Here is an 18,401-nt window from a genome sequence, read left to right as displayed (position 1 = left end):
GTATTAGACTTTCTGGTCTAATGCCGTAGCTAGTGCATCAAACACCTCTTTCCTATAATGAACTTGTTGAGTACGCTCGTACTCATCCCACTCTTAAATCCCCTGCTTAGATATGGAGGCATCGAAGGAGGATCTACAGTGCAACTCGAAGGCCGAGGAGTCAACAACTACTTCAAGAGACAGAACCCTGTCAAAGGAGTCAGATACCACATCCAACAAGGAGAAAACCTAGTTTAGCCATAGAAGGGAACTAGCTTCCTAAACCTAGCTCCTATTTAGCTAGAGTCTATTCTTAGCCTTTGTAGTTAGGGAAATACTCTACAAATAGAGTTCGTGATAAGACTAGACTACGAATCATTCTTCTGGAGTTTATTTGCAGTTTTACCTCATTGTAAAGTAGGAGGCTGTGATGATCTTATGTAACAGAGTCGATGTTGTAATTCTATAGACATGCCTTGGACCCGCATATGTTTCTGTTGTACCACTCTGAGCGATATAATACTAGTGGAACGGTGTTTCATTGGTGTTGTATCAGACTTGCATACTACACCATGCAGTGGTATGCCGGGTCACCACACCCATCTACTATCAGCAATAGGATATATAATACCAGCTTCAAGAAGTTTTAATACCTCATTCCTTACCACCTCCTTCATCTTCGGAATTAGACGACGCTGATGTTCAACAACAGGCTTTGCATCATCTTCCATATTAATAGCATGTTGGCAAATAGAAGGAGAAATCCCCTTCAAATCATCAAGAGTGTAGCCAATAGCTCCTCGGTGTTTCTTCAATATTTCCAATAACCTTTCTTCCTCAATCTCTGAAAGCTTAGAACTAATAATAACAGGATATATTTTCTTATCATCAATATGAGCATATTTAAGATTATCAGGTAAAGGCTTTAAATCAAAAACAGGATCTTCCTTTGGTGGCGGTGTTGTACCCAAATCTTCCACCGGTAAATCATGCTTGAGAATAGGTTAGCGAAGAAAAATTTCCTCAAGCTCATCTCTTTCTTTCCTAAAAACTTCACTCTCGCTATTCTCCAAATGTTGCTGCAAAGGATTATTAGGAACAAGAACAATAGATGCACACTGCTCCATTTTAAAATCATCACTAGGCAAATCAGCTTTATAAGGAGTTTTGGTAAATTTAGAGAAGTTAAACTCATAAGATTCACCAGCAAATTTAGTCAAAATTTTCTCTTTCTTGCAATCTATAATAGCTCCACAAGTATTTAGAAAAGGTCTACCAAAAATGATAGGACAATAATCACTAGCAGCAGAACCAAGTACCAAAAAGTCAGCAGGATATTTAATCTTACCACATAGAACTTCTACATCTCGAACAATACCAATTGGAGAAATAGTTTCTCTATTAGCCAGCTGAATAACCACATCAATATCTTCAAGTTCACAAGAATCAATTTCGTGCATAATCTCCGTGTAAAGCTCATAAGGAATAGCACTAACACTTGCACCAATATCACATAAACCATAATAGCAATGATCACCAATTCTAACAGATAGCATAGGAACACTAACTTGTTTGGGTTTATTAGGATGTGAAAAAATATTAGAAGCATCTTCACAGAAAATAATATGACCATCCTCCACATTTTCAGTCACAAGATCTTTAACTATCGCAACAGCAGGTTCAACTTTTATTTGTTCTTCAGGTTCTACAGGTTTCTTTTCACTTTTATGAACCGCACTATTTATAACAGAGTACTCCTTCATTTTAGCAGGGAAAGGAGTTTTTTCAATATAAGCTTCAGGAATAACATGATCAACAGTTTCAACTACAACGCTTTTATTAATAGATGAATCAATTTTATCTTTATACGGTTCATGATACTTATCAACATTCTTCTTAGGCAATTCATAATGAGAGGCAAAAGCTTTATAAAGATTTGCAGCAACTTGAGAATCAAGACCATATGTAGCACTCATATTACGAAATTTATCAGTATCCATAAAAGCTTCAATGCATTTATAATCATAAATTATACCTGATTCTCTATCCTTGTCGTTCTCCCAACCTTCAGTATTTTCTTGGATCCGATCAAGAAGGTCCCTTTTAAACTCTTCTTTGTTGCGTGTAAATGATCCAGAACAAGAAGTATCCAGCAAGGTCTTGTCTTGAAAAGAAAGTCTTGCATAGAAATTATCAATAATAACATTACCAGGAAGCTCATGAATGGGGCATTTGAGCATTAAAGACTTCAATCCCCCCCAAGCTTGGGCAATACTCTCTCCATCATGAGGCCAAAAATTATATATGCGATTCCGATCCTTGTGAATTTCACTTGGAGGATAGAACTTAGAATAAAACCGGGGCACAATATCATTCCATTCAAGAGAATCCCCATTATCCAGTAATTTATACCAATGCGCCGCCTTACCAGACAACGATATAGAGAATAGTTTCTTCCTCACTTCATCCATAGCAATACCTGCACACTTGAATAAACCGCATAATTCATGCAAGAACAATAAATGATCTCCAGGGTGGACAGTTCCATCCCCTTCATAGCGGTTATCCATAACACGTTCAATAATTTTCATAGGTATTTTATATGGTATCACTTCCTCACCTGGCGCCTCATCCACTACCGTTGCAGTAGTAGTAGATTTCCCAAATAGAAATTGAAGAGAAGATCTCTCCATAATGACTTATAGCAGCAGCGAGAAATAAAATTAGCACAAACAAGAAAGGTTTTCCTTACCAATTCCACTTACCAATAGCGCTTCACTCCCGGCAACGGCGCCGAGAAAATAGTCTTGATGACCCACAAGTATAGGGGGTGTATCGTAGTATTTTCGATAAGTAAGAATGTCGATCCCAACGAGGAGCAGAAGGTGTTGACAAGCAGTTTCGATGAAGGATTCCCTGTAAATGCTCACAAACAAGTATTCAGGGGGTTTTGATGTAACAGTTGAATAAAGTACGAGTAAGTAAAGTGCGAGAGTAACAATTGCAGCGAGTGGCCCAATCCTTTTTAGCACAAAGGACAAGCCGGTTTGTTTACTTATAATGACCAAATGTTCTCGAGGACACACGGGATTTTAGTCTAGTGCTTTCGCTACATACGGCTAAATAATCTTCATTGTTATGATAAGTGTTGTGTGGGTGAACCTATGCTAATGTACCACCCTTCCTAGGACTAATACATACTTGTGATTATACCCCTTGCAAGCATCCGCAACTACAAGAAAGTAATTAAGAATAAATCTAACCACAGCCTTAAACTCGAGATCCTCGCTATCCCTCCCCGCATCGATATACCAACGGGGTTTAGGTTTCGTCACTCCGGCAACCCCGCAATCGGCAAACGAGTACAAGATGCATTCCCCTAGGCCCATAAAGGTGAAGTGTCATGTAGTCGACGTTCACATGACACCACTAGAAGAATAACACCACAACTTAAATATCATAACATTGAATATTACTCAACCATAGTTCACTACTAACATTTAGACTTCACCCATGTCCTCAAGAACTAAACGAACTACTCACGAGACATCATATGGAACATGATCAGAGGTGATATGATGATGAATAACAATCTGAACATAAACCTTGGTTCAATGGTTTCACTCAATAGCATCAACAACAAGTAGAAATCGATACCGGGAGAGTTTCCCCTATCAAACAATCAAGATCAAACCCAAATTGCTACGGCGGTGACGGTGTCCAGCGGTGGAGACGGCGGTGATGATGGTGGAGATGATGATGGTGGTGATGGAGATGATGTCCAGCTCGATGACGGTGACGATGGCGTCGATTTCCCCCTCCGGGAGGGAATTTCCCCGGCGGATTCCTGCCCGCCGGAGAGCTCTTTTCTCTCTGGTGTTCTCCGCCCCGCAGAGGCGGCTGTGGCTCTTCGCGACGTACCCTCTGGAGCTTAGGTTTTCGGGACGAAGGGTTTCGCGAAGAAAAGGAGGCGAAAGGGGCTGTGGGGCCCCCACACCACAAGGTGGCGCGGCCAGGCCATGGGCCGCGCCGGCCTGTGGTCTGGCCCCACCTTGGGCCTTCTCAGCTCCTCCTTCTGGCTTCCTTCGTCATCTTGAAAAATAGGATTTTTGGTATAATTTCCTTCCACAGTTGATCTTCCGAAATATTGCGTTCTGACGGTGCTTTTTCCAGCAGAATCCTGGCTCCGGTGCTTGATCCTCCAATAATGATGAAACATGCAAAATAGATGAAATAACATAAGTATTGTGTCCCAATATGAAATATATCAATGAATAACAGCAAATTATGATATAAAATAGTGATGCAAATTGGACGTATCAAGCACAAAGCTGAATCTTCTTGGATTTTTATTGGATTTTCATTGATTGACTAGATCTGTGCATAAAGTTTGACCTTGGTGTGCAAATGCATGTTGCATCATTGAGTTCTTTCTTGATGTTACAGGTCTAGAGGGTAAATGGGATCGCGTGAGGGAGAGACGAGTTACCAACCAACTGAGGAAATAGTAACGACTCATGAAGAGAGGGAGGCAAAAGAAGGTCAGGAAAGAGAAGCTAAGCGGATGGAAGAGGCATTATCCGCCACTAGATCATCAACATCAACCCCTGTCCTGCTTGAGCAAGAATTCTTTGAGCACATGGAAAGGATGGCTGAGGATCGAGCAGCAAACTTAGCACAACAAAATGAGTTTTTCAGTCGTCTGATACGTGAGAATAATGGAGGTATCAGAAATGGAGGGCCAAAAGGAGTGAGTCTTACGGAATTCCTACAAACCAATCCACTGACTTTTGCTACCGCACCAGAACCTATGGATGCGGATGATTGGTTGAGGGACACTGAGCGGAAATTAAAGACAGTTCGGTGTAATGATGAAGAGAAGGTTAGATATGCCACCTATCTACTATCAGGACTAGCAGCGTTATGGTGGGATAACATGATTCTAATTCAACCTTCGGGACATGTTTTCACGTGGGACGAGTTTAAGAAGAAGTTCCGAGAAGCCCAGGTTCCTGAAAGTATCATGGAACTAAAGAGAAGAGAGTTCGAGACCTTGAAGCAGAATGACTTGTCAGTATGGAAATATCTAGTAGAGTTTGATCGTTTATCACGTTATGCAGCAGAGGATGTGAACACAGAGGAGAAAAGGATAAAAAGGTTCTTAAAAGGGATGAATCCATTCCTGAAAATGCAGTTAAATCTAACCAAATGCACAAGGTTCCACGAGCTAGTGGATACTGCAATTACTTTGGAGAATGATTATGAAGAAGTGCAGAATGAAAGAAAACGGAAGGCAAGGTTGGAACCACAACCAATTCAGATACAACAAACTCAGTCAGAGATGAATTTCCAAACTAGAGATGAGACAATCACACCGTTTTATAGTCAAGTTCGATGCCATAACTGTGCAAGAAAGGGTCACTATGCCAAGGATTGCACGCAACAGGATATTACCTGTTTTGGATGTGGACAACTAGGTCATATGAAATCAGAACGCCCGGATCCATATCTGGTACGAAGATCTAATGAAGCAATGAACCAATTTTCAAACCACCGGGGGAGCTCATCATCTAAGAAGTTCGAACAAGGAAGTGGATGGAGCACAAGGACGGATGCATAGGACTTTGACCATACTTGTTCTGACCCAATCAGTATGTTGAACATAGCTTCTTCATTTAGTACAATATTAGTTGCAGAATAATATCTTTAAATTGCTCAAGCTTTCATGGGCAACACACTTGTCCTGTGTAAAGTCGGAATAACTATAGTTGCATAACCAACTAACATATCGTACTGGTATTCACAGCCATGTGGGTACACAATCAATCCAAATAGGATACCCTAGAAAAGTACAATAGAAAGCCAAGGAAAAGACATATAGCCTAACCAAGGAGCTAGTTGGTTGGGAAAGATGAGCTTAGCAACCATTAGGACATCCCAAGGGGGAGAGCAAGGGATCAGTTGGATCCAATATGAATCAATACTTTGAGCAAGATAGTTGATGAAGGTCTGAACTGAGAGAAAGTTCGATCTTATTTTCATAAGATTATAGAACACTACTTTCAGAAGGATGTCAGACCAGAAGCCGAGGTTTATACCTCGAGGAAGTAAGAAGTGGACTATAACTTGAGAAAGTGAGTAATATTTACTCAGAAGTATGAAAGCTCAAGTAAGACATAACCTAATGGATTCCAGGAAGAATCTGGACAAGGGATATATTCAATTATATCTAGTGAGATCACCACGGAGTTCGAGAAAAGTCGTAGTCTGCATAAGTCAGATCCACACTCCGGAAACGTGAGAGAGTTCAAACTTCGAGGACGAAGTTTAGTTTAAGGGGGAGAGACTGTAATATCCCAGGATTGGGGTTACAAAAAATAGAGGAAACAGATGTGTGCATTGCATTCATGCATAGAAAATCCGGGGAATTTTTGCGCGTTCGTTTAAAACACAAAGATGTCGAGGTTTGTCTTGTGTCAAGTGAATTGATATAGGTCATCGACACTAGTGCAATAAATTTCGACATGATCTTTGATGAAATATTATGTTTTCGAGGGAAGGAGTTTGAATTCGAATTCAAATATGAATAACATGAATTCAAATAAAACTTGAATTGGAAATTGAATTCCAAACAAATATATAAAACACAATTGAAGATTTACAAATAGATAAAGAAAGAAAAAATATATATTACATTAAGAATTATAATAACTTAATCAATTACAAGCTCCAAAAGAAATAGGAGATTACAAAGAAATAAAAAGGAATCCCTAAATCTAATCTTGATCTCCTTATTCTTCATTCCCTGCAAAAGAAACAACAAAGACCAAGAAATGTTGTGTTAAGGTTAAAATGTTTGTCTCCGCATTTTGGGAGACATTTTAGTTTTAGAAACTAGCTATTGGGAGTCAAAAATTAGTCTTGATTCCCAAATTGTGATTAGAGGGAGTAAATCAGAATTCGGCATCAACGAGGCATTATCATAGAAAACCCAGTGATCAAGAAGGCAACCAGGGACACAAGGCATCATTAGATGATCCATCTCTGAGGGACAAGGCAACACATGATGCTCCACCAAATACAGGCAATATATTTTCCCTCTAATCTAGCTAGAATCTGTGAGGCACCACAAAGTTGTTTTAATGGATCATTACTGACATGGAAAAGTCAGTATGATCCTAAGCCACTAGTTAATAACCACATGTACATAAGCAGGACTGAATTTAAATCCACACTTAGTTAAGAAAAATGGTCATTAACTAAAGCCATATAGAAACAGCAGCCAACAGGAGTATTTTCACTTAACAGTACCAAAGATTGACATAATAGGATAAGTACAAGGTTGAGCAATGGCTTGCACGTGAGGCAAGGAAAGGCAAGTTGGCAACATGCACATGGAGGGGAAGCAGCCTACTTAGCAGCTCACACATCACACATGCAACTATGTGTTGTCGATCACACAGACAATAGTCCAGTAATATAAAAGCAAGAGCACCACAGCTAGCCAAACCATTTGGCTAAATCTTCACCAGAGCGTACACCACTTGAGCATCTGCAGTTCATAAGGAACTGCAGAAACACATCATATCAGAACCCACCAACAGATCAAGAGCTGTAAAACCAACAATAGGAAGCAGATCCAGAAGCTGGGAGGAGCTAGCCCTCCACAAGAAGAAGGATATCTGAAGGGCTAGAAGAACCAGTCATCAAACTACATAAGTGCCACAGGTAGAACTTTATCAGAAATACAAGATAGATCAGGCAATATCTGTTCTTAGTTTTGCATGAGCACATCAATAAGGGGAAAAAATAATAATACACAGACAACCAATCCAACTACCCTTCCACCAGATTCTATCTAGGAGGATTGGAGGGATTATTGTTTTCTCTCAGTCTTGAATAGAAGTGCTATTCAAATTCATCACAGAGAACTTTAGGCACAAGCAGTATCTGTTCTGATCAAATAAATTGTGCCTCAGCCTTTGCATCATCGGCAAGGCTACAAGATCCAGCATATAATCTGTTCTTATCAGTTTACAGCTAAGAAAATGGGACAGCAAGATCCACCAGTAAAATCTAACAATACCAAAATCATTTATTAGCTGCTAACCAGCAGCTAGATCATATTCAAGCAGCCATCCTTTGTCAACAGATTACAAGGGTTTATTTGGGGTCCAGGAATTATTCCCAGGCCAACCAAGTAACCCGAGTAGTAGCAGTAGTTAACCCATCAGGGGATGACCACAGAATTAACTTTGCTCCACACATGCTGAATCACAGACAATTAATGGATCATCTCAAATCTCCAGTAAAACTATCACAAATATGCATACAAGCCCACAACAAGCATCAAGTAAATCAGGTCTCTGTACACATCAATACTGGTATATTGCCATAGCTCAACACATGCTTGAAATAAAAACAAATGTAACCAAATCCTTAACCGAAATTATACATTCAGTTTTGTCAGACTCATGCCCCCACAGACTACACATGCTTTGGAGGATTAATCCATCCAAAAAGGAAGCATTTCATTTCACATATGAATTACCAATCTCAGGCAGTAGATGCAATAACTGTAGGGATCATATTAAGCACAAGACACTAGATGATCTAACAGTAATATCATTTGAGGATCAACATCAGCATACAGCAACTAGACCAAGCAGCAATATTGCAGCACATATCACTATGCCCAAAGACAGGGGAGTAAGGAATGATTTAGCTCATAGTGCAGTAGAGAGTAGCGAAGAAGTAGACGCCGGGGTTGCGTCCGCGACACCATCCATCCGGCGTCGAGGATGAAGTAGCCGCAATAGCACATCACAGCACCACCAGTACACGGACGCCGGGGTTGCGTCCGCGGCACCGTCCCGCCGGCGTCAAGGTCGAGGGGGTAGTAGCAGCAGCACGGCACCATCATCAGCATCACAACACCATGCCACCACCAGCAACATCACCACATCCACACCATCCCCAGCGGTACACCATCGCCACAGTAGGGAGTTGTAGAAACCCGAGTTGCAGACCCTGCCATCCCACAATGTCAAGATTGGGGCTAGCGAAGTGGTGCAGCATGAGCACCATGGAGAGGTAGTCAAAGAGGAAGAGGAACCAGAGGCGTGGCGGCACCAGAATCACACCGACGGCCAGGCCAAGCCACGAGCTAGGGTTAGTCTGGGACACGGGCGCGGGCGACAGGGGCGTCTCGGCGAGTGAGGAGTGATGGAGGTCAATCAGGTGGAGCAGCGGCGGCGTTCCGCAGCGCTACGAGCGGCCGACGATGGCCGGGCGGGCAAGAGGCAGAGCTAGGGTTCCAGAGACGGGGACGACAGTGAGGAACCACGAAAATCAAATCAAACAGGGGAAGTTGGAGGAGTAGAAAGGGGAGAGGGCGGCGAAGCCTCGGTGGCGGCGGCGCGGGAGTTGGCCAGCGGCCGGCCGGAGCGACATCAGTGCCATCTCAGGGAAAGGGGATCGACTTGGAGCAGTCAAGGGTTCGCGTGTACCGTGTGCGTGTGAAAGACGAGAGAGAGAGAGAGAGAGACGAGTGAAAGAGAGAGAGGAGCGGGTCGGTTAGGCCGATTTGGCCAAGCCAGGCTGGGCCAGTCAAGCCGGACCTGGTGGTCTAGCCCAACCAGATTAAATGGGTTTGACCCAATAATTTTTGTCTATTTTTTTTTCTCTTCATTTAAGAAATTCTTTTGAATAAAATCAATACTAGAAATCAAATGAAGTAATATTATTTGGCAACAGAAAATCTTGAATACAAATTCATGTACACAAAGGTTACTTCTTAACTATAATCCATTAGTCTACACTTATTTTTGTAAAGTTATATTTAATTATTCAAAATTCCAATTCTAACTTAAAATCACTTAAAATGTTATTTTATAATGGAGAAAAATATCAAAGGAATTAATGCTCTTTTTCTTCAACTATATTTGATATTGCAACAAATATATATAGGCTCACCTTCTATTAAATGCTTACAAGTCCTAGAGGCAAATTAAATTGGTCATTTCATGTCTTCACCCTAATACTTGTCCTTTTATAATGGTGGAGACTTATATAAAACCCTAACTCCATCATTTTATGTGGGATACTAAAACCCTAATGCCATTTAGAACCCTAGCTCCATTAGTTCATATGAACCATAACTTGCTTCTAAAACCTAAACCCTAGATATAACAAGAGATCATGTACTTCCTTTTGATTCATAAAACCATAATTAGCAATTAAATACTTGCCATGCCACATAAAATGTAGGATCCCTATTATCAATAATTTAGTATTCCATGTATGCGTACCTAACCAACCTAGTTGATCAAGTAGGAGCAACCAAGTCTAAACCCTAGCTCCTATTACTAAAACCATCATCCTTAATTAACTTTGGTTAACATCACACCATTGTGATGAAATCCTATAACAATCATACTCCACTAAACCCTACTAAGTATTAGATGCTTATGAACCATAATATCCAGGAGCCAACTATGCCCTATTTAAGTGGATCCAAAAGTAAAACCTAGACCACCTCAACCCTAGTTGAAATACTTCTTAATATTTAAGAAGTATGTTCTTCAAAAGTTATTCTTTTGAAGTAAATAAAGAATCATCATCAAACCTGCCTAATAGGACCTATAGACAATAGCCATCTATCACCAAAGAAGGTAGCATCAACCTTGATAGCACCCATGTGTAATTAATTGCTTAGGATGCCTAAGCATAACTCCACCTACTATTGATGAATCCAACTCTGTTGTGATCCATCTAATACTTGCTCTAGAACCCAACTAAAACCATAATAAACCATAAAACTCCACAACCTTAATTATTATACTTGTTCTTTATTAAAGAACATGTTCTTCAAAAGTCATTCTTTTGAATTATATAATAAGTAATCATCAACCATGCATTATAGGACTTAAAAATTGACAACTGCTCTTTACTTATTATACAATTACTATTCCTGGGTGTGTATGTTTGTTACTATTCATTTTACCACCTGCTTATGATTCTAAAACAACACAACCCTGAATAAGTACCTTGTTTGGGAATCACTCTAAAAGTGCAACACACCTTAAATCAATCATAACAACTCACTAATCCTAAATCATCGGGGTTAGGTCACGCTTAGAACGATTGCATCTCATACTTATGCATTATTGCATTTTTGCCAATCTTTTAAACATCGTCCTTACCGGACGATGATGCTATTTCAGAATTTGGAGTTATTGCGTATCGAAGACCTTGCCTGCATAATCTTGCAGTCAAGAAAGGCAAGTTCATCACTTGCTCATATCATTTGAGTATCTTTATCAAATTACTTGCAAAGTACTATGATTATCACTATTGCATAAAAACCAAAACCACTACTTTCATAACTATGAATATGACTATGTGGTGGGCAATGGAACCATGGATTGTGTTGATATGGTGGAGGTTCCATTGCAAGGGTTTATATCCATCTAGGATTAAACAACAAATGTCGCCAGTGATTATTGTGCCGTAATACCCGTGTTAACCATAAGATCTGGAGTGGGACGGAATAGTCAATTGTATTTCCACCTCTTGTACATCAACGGATGCGCTTTACCGTAGACCCTTGATCCAAGAGAGGACAAGTGGTACCCTTGATCCAAGAGAGGACAAGTGGTAGGGTGGGGGTCCCGATGAAGTCCCCACGGTAATTGCGGTCTATGATGGGTTGCAGCTGCCGGCGAAGGAGTTCATGGTAGAGACCTGAACTGTTGTCGTGGCCGGGGGCCGTCCTTAATTGGTATAAGAGCACCGGCGAGGACCCAGGGTCGGAGTTTGCATCAACGGGTGGGTGTATGAGGTAGCGGAGGAATATGATTGGCTATGACCTTATACCGGGCCTCACACCAAAGGAAGTGTGGACGAGAACTATAGACTCGGTTGGCACCAAGGTTAAGATCTCTTATGGGTAAAGCAACACACCTCTGCAGAGTGTAAAGAACCGTGACCTGTCACTCCCTGTTCCGGGATATGGAACTGCGAACGCGGCCGGAAAGGAGCTCCATGAAGTTCTAGTAAACCGGTGAAGGCTGACGGACATAGTTCTTCTGAATAAAAGCAACCTTTTTAAGAAATGGTTATGAAAACCTGCATGGGTATTAGACTTTCTGGTCTAATGCCGTAGCTAGTGCATTAAACACCTCTTTCCTATAATGAACTTGTTGAGTACGCTCGTACTCATCCCACTCTTAAATCCCCTGCTTAGATATGGAGCCATCGAAGGAGGATCTACCGTGCAACTCGAAGACCGAGGAGTCTACAAATACTTCAAGGGGACAGGAACCTGCCGGAAGACTCAAACACCACAACTACCATGGAGAAAACCTAGATTAAGTAGAAGAAGGGAACTAGCTTCCTAAACCTAGCTCCTATTTAGGTAGAATCTAGTCATAGCCTCTTTAGCTAGTCAAATACTCTATAAATAGAGTACGTGATAAGATTAGATCACGAGTCGTTCTTTTGGAGTTTATTTGCAGTTTTACCTCATTGTAAAGTAGGAGGCTGTGTGGATCTTTTGTAAAGAGTCTGGGTTGTAATTCTATAGACATGCCTTGGACCCGCATATGTTTCTGTTGTACCACTCTGAGCGATATAATACGAGTGGAACGGTGTTTCATTGGTGTTATATCAGACTTGCATACCCGGCATACCACTCCCTACAACCCCGACAAGTTGACTAGAAGAGAAGCGGTTGATAGTCAACTCAACAACACCGCCTTGCACATGATTCAAACTAGTGTGGGGACAAAGGATTTGTCTCGTGTTCGGAACTACACCACCGCCAAGGAAGCTTGGGAAGGTTTGGCCGCTAGTTGCATTGGAAGTGAGAGCACGAGAAGGAACAAGTATAATGCTCTTCGGAATCAAGCGGAAGGATTCATGAGGCTACCGGATGAAGATCATCAAGTCATGTATGGAAGACTTCTCACCGTTGCCGATTCCTTCCGGCTTATTGGTGCCACCCACATCAATGACTCTTGGATCAAGGAGAAGTACATTGAATGCATGATGCCGTTTGTACCCATTGATGTCAAGACCCTTGTTGGGAGAGAATGCTATTCCTCTCTCACGTCTCAAGAAGCCGTGCACGAGATGCAAGCCCTCAAGGTGCACGAGCAAAACTCTCATGATTCTTGCAATCGTGCCATTGGTATGTCAAAAGGGAACAATCTTGCCTTGATGGTCAACCCCGTAGAAGAAGTGCACCCTCAAGAACAATATAGGGCATCTTGGAGTATGTCCTATCCGGAAGATTTGGAATGCCACTACCATGATCACATGGCCTTCCATGCAAAGTCCTTTTGGGTTGATCCCTCCAAGGCCAAGGAAGACAACATCAAGAGAAACCACAAAAGTGGGTTCACTAGCTTTGGTCCAAAGACAAGATCATGCTACAATTGTGATGACAAGCGCCACTTCATTGCCGAATGCCCCTATGAGAATAGAGAGCTTCATAATGGAAGGCTCATTCCCAAGGACAAGAGCAAAGACACAAAGGGAAAATATTCAAAATCCCCCAACAAGAAATTCTACAACAACAAGACCAAGAAGGGCAAGAGGCCCTCAAGGGTTGTGCTAGTGACAAGGGAAGAATATTCTTCCGATGAAGTTGAAAGTTCTAGTGGTGATGAAGGTGAAGAAAGCTCAAAGGAAGTGGCCGTCATTGCCACTACCAACATTCCCTCTTCATCTCTCTTTGAGTCCCCCAATGAGAATCCTCATATCAAGAATGCACATTGCTTCATGGCAAGGTCCTCCTTGGACACATCTATTGTGCTATCAACTCAAGAAGAATATACCTCCGGAGATGATGATGTTGATGATGAAGAAGATGCAACCTCTAATGGATTGGTCGCTCTTGCCTCTCTCTCCACTAACTCTTCATCACCAAGTGAATCCCCCAATGAGGTCATTCATGTGGAGGAAGAAAGTTGTCTCATGGCTAAATCCTCCGAGGTATTATCTCCTAGCCCCTCTATGCCTAACATATCAAGTGATCTGGGGGTTGATCATGCTAGTCTAAAAGTGAAACAAGAAATGCTAGAGTTTGATGATTTCATTCTTAACTTACAAGGTAACACTAAAAAGCATGTTTCAAATCTCATGGTTCGTATAGCACAACTAAGTGATACTCTTGAGAAAAAATGTCAAATAGAGAGAGAAGACTCTCTTGAAATACATGCTCTTAAAAATGCTCTTGAGGAATGTCAAGAAACCATAGCTTCTCTTGAAGAGAGGCTAGAAAATATTGAAGAGCCTCAAGATAAAATTAACAAGCTCACTAAAGCTAGAGATCTTGCTAGGGCTAAGAATAAAGTGCTTAAAAAGGAAAAGGCCCAATTTGGTGTTGATCATGAGAAACTTGTGAAGGATCTAGATGAACTAGACAAAGCTCACAAAGCTTTGAAGAGTGAATACACTCTCCTATCCAAGTCAAATGAGCAACTTCAAATTAGGCTTGCTTCATATGATGTGCCTAGTTCATCTACCCCTTCATGTGATCATGCAAATGTTATTGAGGAAAATGCTAGGTTGAAGGATGAACTTGCTAAGGCCTCCTCTCCCCAAGGTAAACTTTCGTTGGATGATCTTTTGAGTAAGCAAAGATCAAACAATGGGAAGGAGGGCCTTGGTTATAATGCCAAGGCAAAGAAGACAAACAAGCAAAAGGCCAAGCCCGCACAAGAGAAGAAGAAAGATATCACTAAGGGTGAAGCCCCAAAGGGCAAAACCATTAATGATGATGATGCGGGAAATGCTAACCCTCACTATGTTCTATTTAAAGATTACTATGGTGATGTTTATGCTAAATATGTTGGCCCATATGATGGTTATGTTGCTTGGTCTATTTGGGTCCCAAAGACCCTTGTTGCTAACAAAAGAGGACCCATTGAGAAATGGGTACCTAAATCCAAGAATTGATCTCATGTAGGACTATGCCGCCGGAGGGTCAAAATGGGTACTTGATAGTGGATGTACAAGTCATATGACCGGCGGCAAGAACCTCGTCAAGGAGTTGAGGCCCAATATAAATAATATCACCGTCTCCTTTGGCGATAATTCTACATCCGAGGTAATGGGTTTTGGCAAGGTTGTGGTTGCACACAACATTACTCTTGTGGATGTCATGCTTTTCAAAACCCTTGGTTACAATTTGCTTTCCGTTTCCGCCCTTGGCAAGATGGGTTTCGTCGTCTTTATTGATAATGATATTGTGGTCCTCTTGTGGAGCAAGACTCTAAAAGTCGCTTTCGTTGGGTATCGCGAACATAACTTGTATGTGGTGGACTTTTCGGGGACCACCACTTCAAGTGCGATGTGCCTATTCGGAAAGGTGGATGTGGGTTGGTTGTGGCATCTCCGCTTGGCCCATGTCAACATGAGAACTTTGCAAAGTCTTCACAAGGGGAACCATATTGTGGGACTAATGGAAAATGTGTCTTTTGCCAAAGATCGTGTTTGTAGGGCTTGTGTTGAAGGCAAAATGCATGACTCTCCACATCCAAGCAAGACTATCATCTCTTCCAAGAGGATCTTGGAGCTCCTTCATGTGGATCTGTTTGGTCCCGTTACTCACGCAAGTCTTGGTGCGAAGAAACATTGCTTGGTGATTGTTGATGACTACTCAAGATACACTTGGGTCTACTTTCTCAAGACGAAAGATGAGACTCAACAAATATTCATTGACTTTGCTACCGAGGTGCAACGACAACACAACCTCCTCATTATGGCAATAAGAAGTGACAACGGCTCCGAGTTCAAGAACTATACACTCAATGATTTTCTTAGTGATGAGGGGATTCGTCATCAATATTCCGCTGCTTACACCCCTCAACAAAATGGTGTTGCGGAGAGGAAGAACCGGACTCTTATGGATATGGCAAGATCTATGATGGCGGAGTATAAATCCCGCTATAATTTTTGGGCCGAAGCCATCTCCACCGCTTGCCACTCTTCCAACCGGCTCTATCTCCGCAAGGGATTGAACAAGACTCCATATGAAATACTCACCGGCAACAAGCCTAATATCTCATACTTCAAGGTGTTCGGTTGTAAGTGTTTCTACAAAATCAAAGGAGTTCGTTTGTCTAAATTTGCTCCTAAAGCTTTGGAGGGTATATTTGTTGGTTACGGTGCCGAATCTCACACTTATAGAGTCTTTGATGTATCCTCCGGGATTATCATTGAATCTTGTAGTGTGAAGTTCGAAGAAAATGATGGCTCCCAAGTGGGGCAAGTTGATGTATGTGCAGGTGATGAAATACCTCAAGATGCCATAGTAAGAATGGGTGTGGGATTTTTCCGCCCCATTGAGGGACACGGTGTGGCGTCTCGGGAAGGACTATGCTCTACCACGGTGGAGCCCTCATCTTCTCAACATCAACAAACCCCATCTCTTGAAGCAAATAATGCACCAACCCAAGAACAAGAACAAAACCCTCCCTCTTGTGTGCAAGATCAAGGACAAGATCAAGAACAAGATCAACCACGGGTTCATGATGGATCCGATGAATATCCTTTCAACATTCTCCTCTCACCGGATAATGTCCAAGATCAAGCACATGAGGATGAGCAACCTCAAGAAATTGAGGAAGCTCAAGTTGAAGGTCAAGACGGGGACCCAAATGATCAAGTTGATCAAGTGACACCTCCAAGGCCAAGAAGAACCAAGGAGGAGATCGAGGCCCATCATCTAGCAAGAAGAGAAAGGCAACTTGAGCGTCTTGAACACACACATGACAAGGTTCTTGGTGATTTAAGGGCAAGTGTTACCACAAGAAGGCAATTGGCTAACTTTAGCAATCATCATGCTTATATCTCCTTAGTGGAACCCAAGAAAGTATTTGAAGCCCTTGAAGATTCGGATTGGTTGGAAGCTATGCACGAAGAACTCAACAACTTCAAGCGCAACAAAGTATGGACCTTAGTAGAGAAGCCAAAGGGGTGCCGCAATGTTATAGGCACTAAATGGATTTTCAAGAACAAGCAAGATGAGTTTGGAAATGTTGTGAGGAACAAGGCAAGATTGGTGGCTCAAGGGTTCTCTCAAGTTGAGGGAATTGACTTTGGAGAAACCTATGCTCCCGTGGCTCGCCTTGAGTCCATCCGTATCCTTCTTGCTTATGCATCGCATCATAACTTTAAGTTACAACAAATGGATGTGAAAAGTGCATTTCTTAATGGTCCTTTACATGAAGAGGTTTATGTTAAGCAACCCCCGGGGTTTGAGGATCTCAACTTTCCTAACCATGTCTACAAGCTTGATAAAGCACTTTATGGTCTCAAACAAGCTCCTAGAGCTTGGTACGAGCACCTTAAAGAATTGTTGGTAGACCGTGGGTTTGATGTTGGGCTAATCGATCCCACTCTTTTTACTAAGAGGGTCAATGGGGAGCTTTTCGTTTGCCAATTATATGTTGATGATATTATCTTTGGCTCTACTAACAAAGCTTTCAATGATGAATTTTCAAAGCTTATGACCGATAGGTTTGAGATGTCTATGATGGGAGAGATGAAGTTCTTCCTTGGTTTTGAGATCAAGCAATTGAGGGAAGGAACCTTCATCAATCAAGCAAAATATCTCCAAGACATACTCAAGAGGTTCAAGATGACCGAGATGAAGGGTGTGGCCACTCCTATGGTTACCAAATGTCATCTTGCACTAGATCCCAATGGTAAAGAGGTGGATCAAAAGGTATATCGCTCCATGATTGGATCCTTGCTTTACCTTTGTGCATCTAGACTGGACATAGTGTTGAGTGTTGGTGTGTGTGCAAGGTATCAAGCTTCTCCTAAGGAGAGCCACATGATGGCTCTCAAAAGAATCTTTCGATATTTGGTTCATACCCCAAGATATGGTATTTGGTACCCCAAAGGCTCAAGTTTTATTCTCAATGGATATACCGATGCGGATTGGGCGGGTGACAAGGATGATAGGAAATCAACTTCCGGGGCTTGCCAATTCCTTGGTAGGTCCTTGGTGTGTTGGTCTTCTAAGAAGCAAAATTGCATATCTCTCTCCACCGCCGAAGCCGAATATGTTGCCGCCGCAAGTGGATGCACTCAATTGTTATGGATGAGGCAAACTTTAAAGGAATACGGTGTCATTTGTGACAAAGTGCCTCTATTATGTGACAATGAAAGTGCCATCAAGATTGCCTATAATCCAGTGCAACATTCAAGAACGAAGCATATTGAGATCTGGAATCATTTCATTAGGGATCATGTTGCCCGTGGTGATATTGAGCTTATCTATGTTCCTACCAAAGATCAACTTGCCGATATATTCACGAAGCCTCTTGATGAAGCAAGGTTCTCTTATTTGAGGAATGAGCTAAATATCATTGATTCAAGGAGTATAGCTTGACCATCTTGCAAAC

Source organism: Lolium perenne, chromosome 4 (assembly GCF_019359855.2).
Source record: "Lolium perenne isolate Kyuss_39 chromosome 4, Kyuss_2.0, whole genome shotgun sequence".
Taxonomy (NCBI): domain Eukaryota; kingdom Viridiplantae; phylum Streptophyta; class Magnoliopsida; order Poales; family Poaceae; genus Lolium; species Lolium perenne.
Note: the sequence above shows the minus strand (reverse complement) of the source record.